The 19,973-nt window shown below is 44.8% G+C and overlaps 2 long non-coding RNA genes across 2 annotated transcripts; both read right to left on the minus strand.

Moving 5' to 3' along the window:
* Window positions 1-314: 314 nt before the first annotated feature.
* Window positions 315-9,683, minus strand: LOC119056949 (uncharacterized). Its single transcript, XR_005083978.2, has 3 exons — window positions 9,493-9,683; window positions 3,817-4,303; window positions 315-2,161 (listed from the first exon to the last, which is right to left on the minus strand). It is a non-coding gene; the product is annotated as an uncharacterized LOC119056949 (long non-coding RNA).
* A 5,131-nt stretch (window positions 9,684-14,814) lies between these two features.
* On the minus strand, window positions 14,815-18,990 carry LOC128628120 (uncharacterized). Its single transcript, XR_008392448.1, has 3 exons — window positions 18,919-18,990; window positions 17,637-17,813; window positions 14,815-17,106 (listed from the first exon to the last, which is right to left on the minus strand). It is a non-coding gene; the product is annotated as an uncharacterized LOC128628120 (long non-coding RNA).
* Window positions 18,991-19,973: the final 983 nt, after the last annotated feature.

The raw sequence follows: 19,973 nt of genomic DNA on the forward strand, positions 1-19,973 counted from the left end.
TTTTGGTCCAGGATACTTTCAAGGACAAGGCTCAAAATTCTTAACCACCAAATTGAATATGTTCTTGAGCAGTGGGGCCAGTGTTGCACCTGGGATGTTCTGGGAGCTCATCCTGCCCACGTCTCTCCCCATTCACAACGCCCTGACAAATCACAATGGCAGGGCCAACACTTGGCTCCTAGAGGCTGTTTTTTGTTTGTTTGTTTAACATCAACCAAATCAGGTTTATTATTTTTTTTATTGATTGATTACACTATTACAGTTGTCTCAGTTTTTGCCCCTTTGCCCCCCTCCGCCCTGCACCCCCACTCCCTCTGGCAGTCCCACACCATTGTTCATGTCCACGGGTCATGCATATAAGTTCTTTGGTTGCTCCATTTTTTATACTGTACTTTACAACCCTGTGGCTGTTCTGTAATTACTTATTTGTACTTCTTAATCCATTCATGTCCTTACCCATTCCCCCTTATCTCACACCTCCATCTGGTAAACATCAAAATGCTCTCTATATCCATGGTTCTGTCTCTTCTTCTTTTTGCTTAGTTTGTTTTTTAGATTCAATTGTTGATAGATTTGTATTTTTTTTTTACCATTTTATTGTCCATAGTTTTGATCTTTTTCTTAAATAAGTCCCTTTAACATTTCATGTAATAATGGTTTGGTAATATGAACTCCTTTAGTTTTTTCTTATCTAGGAAGCACTTCATTTGCCCTTCGAAACTAAATGATAGCTTTGCTGGGTAGAGCAATCTCGGTTGTAGGTCCCTGTTTGTCATGACTTTGAATATTATTCTAGACCAGTCTAGCCTGCAAAGTTTTTTTGAGATATCAGCTAACAGTCTTATGGGAACTCTCCTATAGGTAACTAACTTCTTTTCTCTTGCTGCTTTTAAGTTTATTTTTAACTTTGGCATTTTAATTATGATGTGTCTTGGAGTGGGCCTCTTTGCATCCATCTTGTTTGGGACTGTCTGTGCTTCCTGGACTTACATGTCTATTTCCTTCACCAAATTAGGGAGGTTTTCTGTCATCATTTTTCAAATAGATTTCCAACTTCTTGCTCTTTCTCTTCTCCTCCTGGCACCCCTATGATGCAAATGTTGGAATGCTTAAAGTTGTCACAGAGGCTGATTACACTATCCTTGTTTTCTGAATATTCTCTTCTTCTTGTTCTGGTTGGTTGTTTTTTGCTTCCTTATGTTTCAAATCATCAATTTGATTCTCAGCTTCATTCTGCTATCGTTTCCCTGTAAATTGTTCTTTATTTCAATTAGTGTATTTTTCGTTTCTGACTAGATCTTTTTTATGCTCTTGAGGTCCTCACTAAGCTTCTTGAGCATCCTTATAACCAGTGTTTTGAGCTCTGCATCTGACAGATTGTTTATCTCCATTTTGTTTAGTTCTTTTTCTGGAGTTTTGATCTGTTCTTTCATTCAGGTCTTGTTTCTTTGTCTCCTCATTCTGGCAGCCTCCCTGTGTTTGTTTCTATGTATTAGGTAGAGTTGCTTTGACTTTGTGTCTTGGTAGTTGGCCTAATGCAGTAGGTGTCCTGTAGGGTCCGGTGGCACAGCCTTCCCTGTCACTCAAGCTGGGTACTTGAGGTTCACCTTGGGTGTGGGCTGAGTACACCCTCCTCTTGTAGTTGAGCCTTGGTTGCTGTTGGCAGATCAATGGGAGCGCTTTACCCAGGCCATCCACCTGCAAGGATTAGCTGTGACCACTGACCACCAACTTCTACCATCTGTGGAGGATCAGGTGTGCAGGGGCAGGGTGGTGGTGCTCTGACATAGTCTGTAGATGTCCACTGGGTGCACTGGCCATGGGGTTTCCTGGGTGGTGCAAACCAAGGTTAGCCCTCACCTATGTTTTGCCTTGGCTGCCCTTCCTAAGCCATAAAGCAATCTGAGATGGCTGCTACTTTTGCTGGGCTTGAAGATTCCCAGACAAAGCTAAGCTATGAATCTAGTCTGGCTGCTGCTAATGTTGGGCCTGGGGCCACTTAATAAGAAGTATGGGGTTGGGGGTTGAGATCGTCCATTGCTTGTTTGATAGGATTTAAGGAGTTGTGAAGCATGAGCAAAAATCAGCCATTCTTACAGAAAAATCACAGTTAACAGTGTGGGTAGGCTCCCAAGTTGGGTGTCATGAGGTCTCAGGGGACCTGCAAGGCAGGGGAAACAGTGTTAGCCAGGTTGATAGTGTTACAGACATGGCACCCACCTGCTGGCTCTGTAGTTCTATTAGGGGAGGGCTCAACAAAGGGACAAGGGCCTCTGCCTGCCTTTCTGCCTGAGAGAAAACTGTCTCCCAGCTCCCACATTGATGGCAGACACTTCAGTTCCTCCCTGTGTGCCACTGGTGCCTTCCAAGCTGCCACCCCAATGCCAGAGCTCAGAGGGAGTGAGTCTGAGGAAATCCTTGCGTGGGCTCTTGAAGAGGAACTACTTGGGACTCCAGGAATGTCTTCCGCCAACTAAATCCCTGCTGGTTTTTGTAGCCAGAAGTTATGGGGACTTATCTTCCTGGCACTGGAACTTTGGGCTGGGGGACCAGGAGTGGGACTGGGACTCCTCACTCCCAAGATACCCCTCCCAATATTTTATCCACTGTATGTGGATCTGACACCAGCCTGTTCCACATCTCTGCCCCTCCTACCAGTCTGGACGGTTGTTGTTTCTTTAATTCTATAGTTGTCAGACTTCCAATCAAATCAATTTCTGATGTTTCTGAGTGACGGTGGTTCTATACTTTAGTTGTAATTTTGATGTGATTGTGTGAGGTGGGAAGCCATGTTTACCTATGCCACCATCTTGATCAGAAGTCCCTTTTTAAAAAAATACATGTTCATTTATTTTTTTAACAGAATGCCCTCTCCTCTCCTCCCCACAGCACACGTGCATGCTGCCCCCCTTCCTGCTTGGGTACCTGCGGGCAGTGAGGGAACACACTCCCCTGTTCTTTCTGCCACTCGGAGGGAGTCTAGACACATTTCCAGATTAAAGTCAGCCCTGGGAGCCACTGTGTAAAACATAAAAGCCTCCTCCCCATTCACTAAAGCCAAAGAATGTCAGGATTAAGCCATAATTGAAACTTTCAAAAGAAGAGCTAAAGGCAGCTTTAGCCTTAGCATTCCACAGTCCTGGGACAACTGGAGACACATGACCGAATTCCAAAGCTCATGTGAAGGAGACCTGCCTCAATAAGGCAAGGCCTGCTTGTCAAGATTCTTGACGTGCTTTTCAGACTCGAGGTTGACTCTGTGTCCCAGACCACGGCACAGTGGTGACAAGGCCCACATCTTCAGGAACAAGGCAGTGGATGACCACAGTCAGGGCCCAGCACTGCTGGCCCCAGAGAGCCCTATCTGCAGGCTCCAAAGCTGAACCAGCCAAGACACAGGTTTGTCCTGGAGCCCAAGCACAAGGGGCCGCCCTGGAGCAGGACGCTGGGCCACATTGGCTGCTCCCTGAAGTCACACACTGACTTTCTCCTGGGGGTCCACTATGAGGGCTGCCATTTTCTCTGGACTGAATAGTGTGGAATGTGCTGAAAGGGACTCCAGAGTCAGAAAACATCAGAGCTCTGTGAGCATCTTAGATAACATCTGCTCTGGGGTTACCAATTATGGCTGCTCTTCAGAATCACCTAGAACATGTTCAAAATATGGGTTCCCAGGCTGCAGCTCTCATATCTTTTGTCCCCAACACACACACACACACACACACACACACACACACACACACACACACACACCATACACAGTGATTCTCCTGAGCAGGCAGCTTTGGGAACCACTGATATTGTCCATAGTCTCACCTCTGTTTCTGAAATATAATCCCAGGTTACCTAACTTTTCCCAGGCCCCTCAGCTGGTTCGACAGGACTGGTCTCTTGACTGTAACCCAGGGCTTTTTCCACAGCACACCACCTCCTCCTGGGTGAGCTCACGAAGGGGCTTCCACACTACCCAGAGATTCTGAATGCGAAAGAGGGTCAGAAGCATAGTCTTTGTGCATGTAAAGTAACCCCAGGCAATTTCCCCATATTGGCTTCCGTTGTGGTTTATGACCCAGATGTCTCAGTTTCAAGTCATCTGAGCAGCAGATTCTGCTTCTGGCTCTATCATCACCACAGTTTCACTAGTTCTCTGCAAGGTAGGGGAGAGAACTGTGTGTGTGAGTGTAGACTTCTCTGTGCCTCAGTTCACCTCTTTAGACCATGTAGAGAATGACTGGCACCCTTATGTCTGCTTCTTCAGCGCTCTGCAGACTCATTGAATGGGAAGGCATCTGGTGATTCACTCCTAGGGAGAAAAAGAAGCCTTCTGTACCCACACAAAGTTATTCTTGAAGTCCAGGTCACTCCTGGCACCTTTTAAATAATTTGGATGTCAAAATATCATTGTGGTTCTTCTGGCTACCCTGCATGTCCTCCAGGAAGGGCCAACTGCCTTCTCTCGGTTTCTGGAGGCCTGGTAAAATATTTCCTGTGGGCAATCATGGGAGGAGCCCCAATTTTGAAGGACTGAACAAGATAAGAAATTAAATACTACTACTAATAATAAATAGCTAGCACTGAGTTGTTATTAAGTACAGGCATTCTGCCAGACACTTCATATATATTATCATATTTAATCCTCATATAAATGAAGTGTTGTGAGCATTCCCGTTTACAGATGTGGAAAATAAGACTCAAAATATTTAAAGAACTTGCCCAAGATCACATGTCTGCTAAATGACAGAGCCATGATTCAAGCCCACATCCTTCAGGTCTAGGGGCAAAGATCTGACACACAAGGTTAATGACAGGCCACTGTTGTCATGAGCTTGACCTTTCCTGTAGCACTGCCTTATACGTCCTAGTCGATGTTACACCCTGATGCAACGTAGGCCAAGGACAGTGGGGCACTGCAGCTGTGACGGTGTGCTGGGAGGGGCACAGCTCTGTCAGTTCAGGGACTGCCTGACCCAGCCTCGCCAAATTAGAGCAAGTAATGGGTGTGACATAATTTGACATGTACAGTGTTAATTGAACCCCATGGGAGATGATTTTAAATAGAGACAAATAGCATGCTGTGTGAACTATTTCGGTTATGAAGCCCTTATTCCCTGACTCTTGCAGAAAGAAAGAATTGTGTCATGATAAACTGAAAAGCCCAGGAAGCTGTTCCAGGGTCAGGAGAGCAGCAGGCTAGCTGGACTGGGGAAGATTCTCCCGGGGAGTTTCAGGAATTTCTCTCACTTCCTAGCATTATACCCATAAAGCCCAAGTTAAGAACCACTAACTCTACCCAGAGACTTCCAGGGGGGACTCAGAACCCCTATCAAAAAGCCAGCCCTGGTAAAACAGCAAAACAGGCACAGTTTGAAGCCCCTCCTTGTGCCCCTCCCATCCTGCTTTCCCTTTCTCAGGTTCACAGAACCAACGACCTCCCCAGGGGCCTTGGTGAGGGGCCCACACATGTTCACTGTCTCTGGGCCTCCCCAGTACCCAGTTCCTCCTTCCATTTTCCCATCACTAGCAAGGCTGACCTGTCCTATTTCCCACACCCTCGTACTTGCTTCTGACCTTCATGAACAGTATGTGTGCCCCCGTGGGCTACCCACTAATCATAATGTGCTAAGATGTGCCCATCCTCTCGGGCAAGACCGTCTGGTTGTATCACACATAGCCAGTATCCCAGAAAAGTTCATTGTTGAATTAATGAATGACAGTAAGAATAGCAAAGATTCTCTGGAAATCCCATGCCTTACCCCAAACTAATATTAGCATACTGGCTGGTAAAAATGAATTTGGGAGCAAAAGGCCTTTGCCTTTTTAAAAGTGGAAGACTTTTAAATAACACGGCGGGAAAGGCCAGGAGAGATACAGGACACGGGACGGCCTCCCCACACGCATTCCCTTTCCTCCACTTCCTATCAAGGTTCCATACTTCCCACCCATGCAGTTGGGAGGGATTAATGTAGTTGCCGTTGTCTGGGTGGACCTTGGTAGTCCTCCACCATCCAGCGGGCTCCATGGTCCTTGCCATCCTTGCCACAGATACTGGTTTGGAGATGGCCCCCTGGCCCCGATGCAAGGCGGCTTTACCAAGGGCCTCTGGGATCTTGAGGGCATCAGGTGAGCCAGCCTAAGAATGAAGCCAGTGCTGTGACAGGATAGTAAGAAGCGAGGGAAATTCCTTGACAAATGGAATAAGGGAAACTGAAACAAAAGAACTAAACAAGGCCAAAAGATTTGAGCAATTTACAGTCAGCTAAAGAAACACAAGGTTTCATCTTCCTTAATCAAGGACACTTAGGATAAATGGTTTACACATTCTACACGGTCCCAGGACAGAATGGCCTTAGTCCTGGTCTTTCTTTGAAAAGCTAATGAATATTCTGTTAAGACCCTCCCCTGGGATTTGGGTGGGCGGACCAAAGAAAGATAAAAAGCCAAAAGAACCTTTAATCCAATAGAAAATCCATAAAGAACTTTTGGGGATCTCACTACAGCACACCCAAGCCTTGCATCTCTGCTGTTTTTCTCCTAAACTGGAAGGGACCCCAGGAGACTTGTAAAGAGGGAAGCATTGGGCAGAGGCAGCTCATCCCCAGCTTACACCCTGAACCTATCTATCTTCAAGGCCTCCTTTTCCCTGACTAAATCTCTCTTGTTGCTTCTTCTACCTTAATAAGCCCTTCCTTGTTTCACTGTCCTCAGCTGTAATAAACATACTCTCAAAATCACCAGGACTTGTGTTGTGAAATCTTCTCTGCATGATGTCAAGAACCCACACACTACTGGCGGGCCCAAGGCAGACCCACTGCAGATAGGGTAAACAGTGCCACGGCAGACCAGTACCATGAAGCCACTGAGACTTCACTGACTTGTCCAGCTACTACATGAGCCTACCTGACTTCTGGACTTTTCAGTGACATAACAGAGAAAGCCTCTTTTTGGTTTAAGCTAAATAAACATACAACACAATATTATAACCCCTTGATTCTTTTTTATAATTGATCTCAGAGGCTGTGTTTTTTTTTATCTTAAATTACCTTTATCTTACAGCTTATGTAACTTAAATAAACACATCAAAAAAAAAAAAGCCTCCTAATTTTTCACTCTGTAGTCAAAGCCTTCCCAAGATCCCTAGGCTTGTGCTGTCTCAGGTAAATGAGAAAACAACAGTGATTTCAATAAGATAGAAACTTATTTTTCTATCATATAAAAGGCAGCTGGAATCTGTCTGGTGTGGGAGCTATCATGTCATCAAGGTCCCAGGTTTCCTTTTTCTTTATGTTCTGCTATTCTTACATAGCTTTTATCTTTAGATTCACTTCATGGTCCAGTGTGGCAGCTGGAGCTCCAGCCATCACATTGATCTTCCTATTCCAGGAAGGTACAGAAGGAAGGAAGAAGGAGAAAAAAATGAATGTGCTTGTAGTCCAGCTCCCCTCAAGGAGCCTTCACAAAAGACCCACCCAACAACTTCTGTTTATATCTCAATGGCCAGTCCAGCTACAAATGTGACTGACAAATGTAGTCTTTAAGCTGGGTACATTGCCACCCAGATTAAAATCTGGGTTGTGTTCCTACAGTAAAATGGGAGAGTAGACACTAGGTAGGCAACTAGCAATTTCTGCCCCACCCTACTTATCAGACAAGTTGGGCTTCTGTGTTTAGTTCTGCTCCTTGGTTCCTGTTTCCAAGGAGACCTCCTGGTTCAAACTGCAATTATCCTCTCCATGGACCCTTCACATCCCATGCTGGTTCCCTACTGCACCCCACCCAGGAAGCCCTGACCAGCAGCTTCTGATTTATTCAGTTAAGAAGCATGTTTTGAGCAGCGACTATCTTTTATTAGACAACATTAGTCTTTCATGAGAACCTTGGCTTCAATTTAACTCGTTGCACACTTGAACTTCGTCTCTGTCAGTGTTCCAGTTAGACTTCATTTATACTTATCCTTCTTCATTCACTAGTCTTTCCCTGGAACTATGTGCTTGCCAACACAGGTCTGCTCTTCAAGAGTCGGTTTGTAACTTCCTTCTGTCCTCAATACTCTAAACGCCATGGATGAGGCCTGCGTGGCCTAGGGCAACATGGTCATGGTCAGCAGCAGCAACTGAGCCAGGGCTGGGCTTCTGCACATCTTCATGGATAACAGGTACGATTTTGCCCAGGTATAGGTAACTGAGGGAGGCCAGGGTGATGATATATATTTTTTATTCTCTCAAATTCTTCTGACCCTAATGGTACATTTCAGGCCTCATAGATAGCATTGCAGGGCTCAGTCATCCATAAAGAGCATACACAAGGAAAAGTCAGACAATGATAATGAAGTGAATTATTGTCTAGACAGAGACAGAACGTCTCCTCCCTACCTCACCTGCACAAAGCATACAAATAATGTCTGATAATGCCAACAAAATGCGTTATTTTGAGTCCTCATATAAAGAATACCTTTCAGAACTATTTAGTTCTTTCACACAAATTTTCCCATTTTGGTTTTAATAATTAACTAAAAGCTGTTGTAAAAAACACAAAATTTTACTTTCTATTATGTCTTTTCAAATAAAAACATCCTTAAGCAGACATGAACAATTATCCCCAACTGTTTTTTTTTTTAGTTCAAGATTTCAGAAGAATAGGTACATTATGCTTTAGCATTTTACTTTTATTTTTTTAATCCTCACCTGGGGACATGCTCATTGATTTTAGAGGAAGGGGAAGGGAGGGAGAGAAGCACTGATGTGAGAGGGAAACCTGGATCGGTTGCCTCCCACGCGGGCCCTGACCAGGGAACCTGAACTGCGATCATGGGTGGGACAACGCCCAACCAGGTGAGCCGCACAGGCCAGGGCTAAATTATGCTTTAAAGCATTGCTTTAAATTTAAAACTAAATCTATGAGACCTGACTTTGTAGGTTTAGCCGAGAGGGCTTGATCTGGATTTAGAAAGCTCGTTGACTGGTCTGGTCGTATTGATTCTAAACAAACGTTTGTGATAGCGCGTGTTTCGGGGCCAAAGCATTCATTATCGTGACGGCCAAATGCTCCAGGGTGGAAAGGTCCGAACTGCAAGAAGCTCTGTTCCTATATCGAAAGGGCACATAAATTCCAAAAGAAGGTGTTGGCATACGTCCCCTCTGCTTTTCAGTTTCCAACAACAGATGGTGACATCACAGTTCCAAGTATTTCCCATATAGTACTTGGCTTACACAGAGCTTTATTCTCCCGGGAAAGCAGGCAGCATCAACTAAAAAGAAATGCATTTTGCTGATAAGCCGGTCTGTTCTTGGGCGTCACAGCACTGTCAGAAAGGCAATACTGGGAATGACTCCACTCCCCTAGGAGTGCAAACAGTCACCGGCACCCAAGGACACCGGGGAAATGGTTGGATATCAGAGGATATGTCCTTTTGGTGCTGATGAAGAAATACTGAGGCGTGCAGACAGTGAAACAGATAGGACTTATCTCAGAAAGGTCATTTGAAGGAGAACTTACCGAGGAATGACATTCGCCTCTGTCGCTGAGTAGAAAACCAGCCAGGACCTGGCAGCCCGACAGCCTGGGCTCCTTTCCAGGGCTGCAGCTCCCTACAGGCAGTTGAGCAACGTGACCCTGGCGGCAGAGAAAGCCTGGACGGGCCTCTGAGGCTGGGGAGCCTGACCACTACCTCACTGGTGAGACATTGCACCGTCCTTGGAGACACTGTTCTTGCCTCGACTTTAAGGACCTCCCTTTGTTTTTTTCCACTCCAGCATACCACAGCCTGACATCCTCTCCCCTCCCTGCTGCAGTATTTTGCCCAGAGGACCCTGAGCCATGAAGCTGGTGGGAGGTGAGGAGAAGAGCTGTGGTGTACATCATTTTGCACAAGAGACAGGGGACCTGTCCAACCAGCTGTGTGATCCTGGGCAAGTCCCTTCTCTGTGCCTCAGTTGCCACAAATATATAGTGGGACTTATAATCACATTCACCCGATAGGACTGTTAAGGAGCATTCAACAAAATCTTGCTGCAGAGCACTTAAGAACAGTGCCTGGCTCCCAGTCAGCACCACAACTGCAAGCTTTCACCAAGAGGGGAACGGTTTCTACTCCACTTTCGCCCTGGATACTTCACTGAAACAAACATTGGCCCCTCCTGACACAGGACAGAGATGATAAGAAAGGGAAACATCTTACTATCCTTTAATTCTGTCAGTAGTTCTTGACCTATCAAAAGATACCTGCGTGCCCATGTGTATATGTAGATTTTCTTAATTATACAAAGTCTATGCTGATCTGATTCCATTTTAATCTAATGATGAAAGGCTAAGTCACATCTGTTCAACTGAAAGTGCACAGGCTTCAGGAACACGTGGATAAAATGTAACTAACGTTATCTTGGTTCAAATTCCTTTTGCTTGACCCGACTGCTGTCTCATTGAACCTTTGCAGGTTGTTTTTTTTTTTTTCTCAGTTATGGCAGAGAGTAAAGTAAGCACATCCAGGTCCCCACACATGGCAATAGACTGACACCAAATCAAGTCTGTGGAGGCCTCATCATGGATTCTCTGGTCCCGAGCAGAGCATATTTCTCATGCACGTTGAAGACTGTCCATTAGTTCTTGGCAAGGAGGCTAAGTTCTCAGATCCACTCTCTCTAACCAGTCTCCCTTTTCTCATCCTCACAGATCCTCACTGAAGGGCAGAGGTTCTCCCCACTTACAGGACAGAGGTGGACAACTGTGGTCAACCTGCTTCATGACATCCCTGGACCTGATCCAGGTCAATCATTAAGTTCCCAGTGCACACTGCCCAGACCCAAATCTTGGCCTTCCTTACAGGGGAGAAGCATCTTCTTTTAATTTCAAAATCATGAAATAAGGACCTTGAAAATTAATTTACAAACTTCTTTACCTCTGGGGAAGGCAAGTCCATTCACATCTGAAATTTTCCCTCAATGCCTTAGGTGGTGCACTGACTGAGCCACCGAGCTCTCACAATGCAGCTGAAAAAAAAATAAATAAAGTTTTGCCCTGTCTGTGTGTCTGTGGAAATGCAAAGCCGTAATGATGTAGGCTGAGCCAGAATTCTCAATGGAATCCTTAGACTGGTTCCTGGGAGGAAAATCCAGTCAATTTCTGTTACCGTACCTACTCGCCACGGGGTGTGGGCTCCTTGGCCCAAATGCTTCTGAGCAAAGCCCCCTTCTGGGAAGGGGGTGAGCACTGCAGTGAAAGGCGCTGATGTGCCAAGGATCAATATTTACTGGTGACCAGCATTTTGGAGCATGGTTACCATGGTAACATTGTCAGCCCCAAATGACTGTCATGAGGTGAAAAAACCTTCTTAAAATAAATGAAAGCAGGAAAAGTTATATTTATAAACCTCTTACCGAACACCTATCTGTTCACAAAGTAGAATGCATCCTTTAGGCTATAGATATTCAAAGATTTAGGGGAAATTTCATGCCATAAACATTTTCTTAAAAGAATTATTATTCTCATCTCTCAAAAAATAGTCTGTAAAATAATATGGATTTTTTAAATGAAGAGAGTTCTAAGGATTTATGGGCTTGTCCACTTAGATATTTAATGCAGTTGTGACATTAACATTCTGCACTAAGTTACCAACGGCTTATTTGGAATATGTAAAGCAGTATTTGACTAGGAGTTTTCTTCTAAGTTGTACAAATTATTTCTGGCAGGTTCAATAAATAAAGTGTCATAAAATGTGTTATGCACTGGGGAAAAGACATCGGGGACACAGATGAAGATACTTGTGCACAGTTTTTGCCAAGCTCCATCCCTCGCTTGCATTCCCTTACTAACAGAACCACAATTTTATTTAGAGGAGCAGTGCGCTCAGCCAAAAATACTGTTTCACCTCCCTTGCCGTTAGAGGTGGCCACGTGATGTAGTTCTGGCCAATAGGATTCAGGCAGAAGTCCCTGAGGAGGGTATTGTTGGGAGACAATTCTCCCTGGTCTCTCATGTATCTGTTTATCCTGCGAGCAGAGGCACTATCTTTTGTTTTACATTCTCCTCCCAAGGATGGTTGCATGGCATACAATCCTGGAAGAGAGGCATATCGCCTCTCCAAACCTTGGAAGACAGAGATCCTGTTTTACCGCAGGGCAAAGGTCAAGCTTACCTACTGACCGTTTTGCAAGATTTGAGTTCCCTAAGTTCAGCTTCCTCTCCTGTCGTGCATTCCTGCGGGCCTCTCTGTATTGCTCCTTTGGGTCTTGAGGGCAAGGAGAACTGCTACAGATAATGCTGATACTTCTGCTACTTGATGTGTTGTGGGTAATAAAGTCCTTTCCCTCTGCCCCAGGAGTCTCTCGACTTCTGCCAGCATCCATGAAACCATGGCAGACTAACTTTTAGTTTGTTAGTAGGGTGAAACCTCAGACTCTCCATAGTTCTTGACAAGATATTCCTTTCAGAATATAGAAGTGAGGCAGGAGAAAGCTCTGGCCTCTTGGCCCTTCCCCTTTCCTCCTGCCTTGAGGTACAGTGACCCATTTGGAACCACAAGGTGACAGCGTGAAGACAAAGTCTACATCTGAAGATGGGATGGCAGAGAAGAAACACGAAGACTCTGGGTCCCTAACAGAGAGTTGCTGCACTAGCCCTGGATTGCGTAATGAATTTCAGGTTCTGGTTCTCTGAGATAAATGAGCCTCTGACTTGGTTATGTCAGCATTGGTTTTGTTTTTGTTTCAGGCAAATGCATCCCTAGAGTTTGTGTCAAACTTGATAACACAGTGATTACATAATAGGAACTGTGTCAAACATATGCTAGTATGTTGCTGTCTTCCTTACTTATTGGTCCTATTTCTATCTTTCTCTATCTTAACATTATTGTATGTATCTCTTATAAATGAACTCAAACCCTTCTGGGAAAGATGTGTAAAAAATCAATTCAATAAATACAATTTGGTCCCAGGCCAAATGTGTCCCTGAACTTTCCTAAGTTGTCTCTTAAGTTATTAATCAAGAAGGGAAAACAATAGAACTTCTCCTCTCTGCAAACTTATACCTGGTGCTTGAGGCCTATTCACTCACCAATGTTATATAGCTCCCAGCATAATGGCTGGCTGAGAGTAGGCTTTCAAAAATTTACGGACAAAGTGCTCTTGAAAGGTGTCTCTTTATCAAATGTGCTGGTTAGGCCCAAAGAAAATTAACATTTAACAGAGAGTATTTCAATATGTTAGGTCTGTCATTTGACTACAGTAAGTGTGTTAAGAAAAACACCGTAGCTCAGCTTCAAAGAACCAATTTCTTAGCTTTGTTCCTAAGGACAACAAGATGCCACATAACAACGGAATCAAAAGATTCTTGCCCTGGCTGAGTGGCTCAGTTGGTTGGAGTGTCACCCTGTACACCAAAATGTGGCGTGTTCGATTCCCAGTCAGGGCACATACCTATGTTGTGGGTTTGATCCTCCACTGCGGTGTATATGGGATGCAACCAATTGACGTTTCTCTCTCACATCAATTTTCTCTCTGCCTCTCTCTTTCTCTCTCTCTAAAATCATTAAACAGCTCTGGCTGGTGTGGCTCAGTGGCTTGAGCACTGGCCTGTGAACCAATGAGTCGCTGGTTTGATCCCCAGTCAGGGCACATGCCTGGGTTGCAGGCCAGGTCCCCAGTGCGGGGCATGGGAGAGGCGACCACACCCTGATGTTTCTCACCCTCTCTTTCTCCCTCTCTTCCCCCCTCTCTCAAAATAAATAAATAAAATATTTTAAAACATAAATTTAAAGAATTCTTAAACATATCCTCAGGTAAGTATTAAAATTTTTTTAAAAAGCCCACACAACCTCAAAGTCTGCTTCAATAGGATACCAGAAGTAATAATCGTTGTCATCAGAGATCAAAACATCTTTGAAAGTCATGTACAAAAGTTATTTTTAAAACATTGGAAAAAAATTCAAAACTTGTATCAGGAAGAAAAATTAAAACACAAGATGAGAATATAGAACAATGTAGACTTTTACACCAAAAACAGGATAAACAAAAAGATACTGTGCATAATAAGATGAGTTACAAATATCCTTTGTTTGAAGTCTGGTTGAATAAAGTCTAGCCATCGTTAATCTAATGAGAACAGTTTGTGCAACATCGATGTAACCTGGCAGCCAAGGAGAGTGGACTCGAATGCACATGTGCAAACAATGACGACTTCATTGTACTAATCAGGGGGGTGGCAGACGTCACTGATTGAACATGTGTGTTGTGTGGCCATTGCATTTTAAATGGCTGAGCAGGTAGAGCAACAAATCTGCATCAGATTTTGTGTTAAGCTTGAACATTCCTCCGCAGAAACAATTTGGATGATACAGAAGGCTGCAGGTATGGGCAACTGGTGATTGACAGCTTCATTACAACAATGTGCCCACTCATGCATTATGTCTTGTGCAGCATTTTTTTGTGAAACATCAAATCACCCAGGTCACGCAGCTCCCCTACAGCCCAGATTTGAGGCCCTGTAACTTCTGGCTTTTCCCAAACTCACCTCTGGCTTTACCAAAACCACCTTTGGAAGGGAAGAGATTTGTCGATGAGATCCAGGAAAATATGACGAGGCAGCTGATAGTGATTGGGAGAACTGTGTGAGGTCCCAAGGGGCCTACTTTGAAGGGGACTGAGGCACTGTTGTCCTATGTACAATCTTTCTTGTATCTTCTTTAATAAATGTCTCTATTTTTCATAGTGCATGGCTGGATACCTTCTGGAAAGACCTCATATTATTTTCAGTACATTACAATGATTCTTATTTTCTGTTCAAAAACTGAAACAATGTGAAATTGCCGATAATATGTGCCCTCAGTATGATTTCTGTTTAAACCTCTATCCAAACCACAAAGAGATACCATTTCACACCCATTAAGATGGCTATTATTTTATTAAGAAATAGAAAAAGAGCAAATACTGGCAAGAATGTGGAGAAACTGGAGCTCTTCTGGGCCATTGGTAGGAATGTAAAATAGAGTGCCACTAGGGAAAAACAACTTGTGGTTCCTTGGGAGTTCAACATAAAATCACCATGTAGTTCAGTAACTCTGCTCCTTAGTACATACTCAGAAGAACTGCAGATGGGGATTGCACACCCATGTTGACAGCATTGTTCACAATAGCTGGCGGTGGAGACCCCCCACTCTCCATGGGCACATGAAGGGATCAACAAAACTTGGTGTTACCACAGACTTACAGCTGAACCAAAGATCTCTGTCTACATTATAAAAGGAAAATAAGCAGGGGATTGGAGTGGGAGCAATCTGAAAATAATATATTTACCGACAGAGTCTGGCCCCGTGTATGCCTGAGCAGGGCGGTGGGTGGGGGTGGTCCAGGGATACACACGCCTGAGACGTGAAGAACTGGAATAAAATGCGGGTACACGCAGTGGAATGTTAGTCCTAAAGAGGAGTGGAATTCTGGTGTACAGGCTACAACATGGAGGGACCTTGAAAACATCAGGCTAAGTGAAATAAGCAGACGCAAAAGGGTAAATATTATATGATTCCATTTACACGAGGTACCCAGAATAGGCAAATGTGCAGAGACAGAAAGGAGCATGATGGGTACCAGGGACTACAGGATGGGGGATGGGAAGCTGTTGCTTATTGGGTATACAGTTACTGTTAGGATGATGAAAAGTTCTAGAAATAGATCGTGAGGACAGTTGCACAGCATTGTGAATGCACTGACTGGCCACTGAGCTTTACATTTACACATGGTTAAAACGGTAATTTCTGTGTTGTGTATACTTTGCCACAATAAAAAATATCTCTGAGAGAAATTAAACCCAAATGGTGGGAACCAGATTTTAAATTTTGTACGCGGGTTTTGCTTCTTCTCGTCCTTGCTTTCTTCAAGCCCTGCCTGCCTGCGCCAAGAAGCAGAGTGACTGAGATGACCCCAAGACGCTGCCTTTGGGGCTGAGGGTTTGAGTGGTCACGTGCCTCGGGAGGTCCTACGTCATTTGGAAAAATTTCCGGCTCAGCAATTTTATTCTGTTCCTCCACCCCCACCCCAGACATATGTTGGGCCAGAATTGTTTGTGAAAATATTATTTTAGGATTCCTTCCACTCTTATCATCTGCTTATTTTCCTTCCTGCATATTTCATAATGTAGGGATTTCTGATTCAGCAGTTAAAATAGTCTGTGCATTAGTTATCACTTCCTCGTGACCCACTTTGTACACAATTTCTCATTCTGGCATAGAAAGTTCAGGTTTCAAAAAAAAATTTCCTGTGACTAAAGTATGTGTCTGAAGAAAAAAAGGAGGGGAAGAGGTGTTGACTGAATTTCTATGGCAGCACTCCGGAGATCTCAACAGTGGGCCCCGAATCAGCCCTGAGAGTTCCCATTTTATTTACTCTCCTACAACAGCTCTCAAATTACACCCTCTGTAGTTATTCCACACCCATAACCCTATTTTTCCACTTCCCCCCTCTCATTTCCTTCCTAAGAAATACATCTGTGCACTGAATTCACCGAACACCGTGTCTGCTGTGCATCGCGGTGCTGAGCGCGCTGGGGGACACCGAGGGCCCTGCGGGAGCCCCGCTCTGAGGAGTGGGCTCCCAGCGCCACTACGCGTGTATGAGATGCAGGTTCCCAGGCTCCGTCACCAGCGGATGACTCAGGTGGTCTGAGCTTTTAGCAGCTCCCAGAGGATTCTGACTGGGATCCTAAGAGCGCATTTTGTGAAACACTTCGATGAGTTGGAAGGCTGTAGAGTATCTTCTGTGTTGTACTGAGGCAGCTCCAAAGCCACAAACCAACAGAGAAAGAAGAGACGGAATTGGTCTGAGACACTGAGGGAAGGCTTCGTGGAAGAGGCACTGTCACCAGCTGCCACCCAAGCCCTGAAGGTGAGGGCCAGACTTCCGGTCACACTGCCCCCCACCCAGGGCCTTTGGAGAATTGGGGGAGGACAGGAGACTCTGGGACAAGGAGTTACACTCATCTCCGAGAGGGTCCAGGCAGACGAGGTCTTTTCCTGGGGTTCCCTCCCCCACACTGAGCCCCAGTCCCAGGCCGACCTGCCAGCTCTGGACGAGGTCCTTCACTTCTGCAGCCTCAGGCAGTGGATGATGTTTTCTGTTCTAAAGTCTCCGCGGAAGAATTAAATGAGCCAATGTGTACAGAGCTCTTGGTACACAATTAAAATTCAGTATGTGACAGCTAATGTTATTCTTACTGTTCTAGATTTTTCTTTAGGATAAATTCCTAGAAGTGGGATTACTGAAACAAGGAGTGTGTTACTAAAAGATACACATGGATACCAAGTATGCAACTTCTAAGTTTTATGAAAGTGTTTCAATTTGACTTCTGGAGGTAAAGATGTTCATTCATATCTATACAAAATATTAATAGTGTTAGCTTCTGAATGGAAGGGATTGAAAATATTCTCCATGTTCTTTTTGTTGCATTGATCCACTTATTTCTGCTTCCTCCTCCTCCTCTTTTTCCTTCTCCTCCTTGTCCTCTTCCTTTATCTCCTCCTCCTCCTCCTCCTTCTCTCTGACAGACACCGTCCCCCTCCCCCCCTCAATGCATTCCAGCTTATTCAATGCCTAGAAACCCCTTTAAATGAACACCTCTTCCCCACAGGAGACACTATTAAAATGTAAACATGTTACCTGTGAAAAGCACCACATTCAATTCCAAGACCTCGGCCTTTCCCCCAGGTCATTGATCCGATCAGCTGGCTGTTATACACCTGGCTCAGAATAAGGCCTGGACGGAAGGTCTGAGTCAGAACGACCACCCCAGAAGGACCAGCCCAGAATAAGAGGCAGCAGTGAAGGTCCTGAGAGCTAAAAGGACATAAAAAAAAATCAGATGCTCAAGATAAGAAAACCAAAACCAAAAGGGTGGGCAGGTTTTCAGAGGAGTCCTTGAAAGGAAACAAGCACCCCGCTGTCTGAGATGGCTTGTGTTCAACGTCTGGAAGCAGAGAAGTAAAGCGGCGGGCCTTGGGAAAGCCCCTGCACAGGTCTGGGAAAGTGCAAGGATGGGGTGAAGACAGAAGTCTCGGGCTTATTTGCCCATGCCTATTCTTATAGGCACATATCGTAGACCAGGTTACAGTTTATACAACTGGGTTCCAAAGTGCTAGTAAGAAAAGCACTCAGAAAGCAATTCTAACGTCTCAAAGGAGATGCCATAATAGTTTGGACTGATTCATTCAAATGCTTTTTGTATGAAAACTTTCCTTTCTTGATTATCTTATTTCATAGCTGTGTTACTTTTGAACATAGTATTGGTTTTAGAAAACCAAGACCCTTTTAACATTTCTATCCATAGATTTCATACCATAATTGAAATCTACTTTTTTTTTTTGAGAAAAACTTAGAGACACTGTTATGTCTAAAATGCAACTTTGTAGTTTTGGGTCTTCCCAAATTGTCTTAATTTCAGTTTGGAACAAAAACAATTTTACCACATCCTCCAGATGCTCACCGATTTCTGTTGCAGGGTGGCTCCTCCTCTGGACCCTCAGCTTAGCCAGGGCCTCAGCCCTTCTCCCAGGTAGACTCAGCCTGGCCTGCTTAGCTCCCCCCGCCACCCTGACTCCGGGGGTTCTCTTCTAGTCACCCCTGTAGCCTGTGGCCTAAGAGGCCCACCTGACCTCTGTTATGGGCTCACCTTGCCCTTCACTGAATCAGACCCCAGGGAAGGCGCTCTGATTCTCAACTCAACCATCTCCCACGACATATGGGAACTTCTGAGTGCTGTCCATGCCATGTGGAAACTGAATGAGGGTTCAGGGAAGTCAAACTCCAGCCCTTCCTCTGCCCAGTCACACTACTCTGTCTGTTTCACTCTGATGGGTCAGGGCAGTCTGAAAGGCATCCCCCTTTCAGATCCCAAATATGAGGCAGGGCAAATCCCCTACATCTGGTGTGCACATCAACCTACCTGACCGGCAGACAAGGTTGTCCTTCATCTGTACCCTTCTTATCTCTGTGGTGGGGCGTCTGCAAAGATAACCACTGTTAATTCATCTCTCCCTGTATGTGCTCATTGCCCCTCCCATCAAGAAGTAGAAGCTACTTCCTCTCCCTGATTCAGGGATGGCCTTGTGACTTGCTTGCTTTGATCAACAGAGTGCAGTGGAAGTGATGTTCTGGTGCTTCTGAGCCAAGATCTGAAATGCACTGGCAGCTTCCTCTTTCTCTCAGTGAGAAGCCATCTACTGTGTAAGAAGTCCAACCACCACCCTGAGATCATCATGCTTCGAGGAAGTCCTAGCTATCCACAGGGAGAGGTGAGGGAAGGCGGGGGCTGGGGGTGGGGAGAGAAGGCGAGAAAGAGAGAGAGAGAGAGAGATGCAAACTCAGCACCAGCTATTTCATGTATCCCAGACACGGAAGTTAAGTTTTCTTGGGTGTTGCAACCCCAACAGATACTCCACAAATGGAAGAACCACCCAGCTGAATTCAAGCTCAGATTGTGGAATTATGCTAAATGCTAAATGTAGCTTTAAGCCACTAAGTTGTGGGGGTAGCTTATTGTGCAGCCACAGCTAAGTGACACACCTCTCCAGCTGCATCTCTCCCCATTGCCTGCCTTATACTTTATGCTCCAGCAACTCCCACCAGCTTGTGGTTTGTTGTATATGCTATGCTGTGTCTCATTTCCTTACTTTTTTAGAGCTGTAACTCCTTTTCCCATCTCTCTCCTTTGCTTGGTTAACTTCTGTTCCACTTTTGTTTCATTTTTTCTTCTCCTTGGCACTCATGGTAACTTGTACAAACCACTCTCATTGCACCAAAGACATTATACTGCAATTGTTTCTTTATGTATCTGCCTCCCAAACCGGGCTTGAATTCTTAAATTGTGGATACTACGTCTTATTTGGCTTTGAGGTACCACTTTATTTGGAAGTGAGAGCAAGTCCCTTAAACTCGTCCAGTTTTCCCTCATCAGTTAGGGACTGCATTCAGTTGCCTATAACAGAAGCCAACTTCACT

This window comes from Artibeus jamaicensis, unplaced genomic scaffold (genome assembly GCF_021234435.1).
Source record: "Artibeus jamaicensis isolate MK-2021 breed Jamaican fruit bat unplaced genomic scaffold, CSHL_Jam_final contig_548, whole genome shotgun sequence".
NCBI lineage: Eukaryota > Metazoa > Chordata > Mammalia > Chiroptera > Phyllostomidae > Artibeus > Artibeus jamaicensis.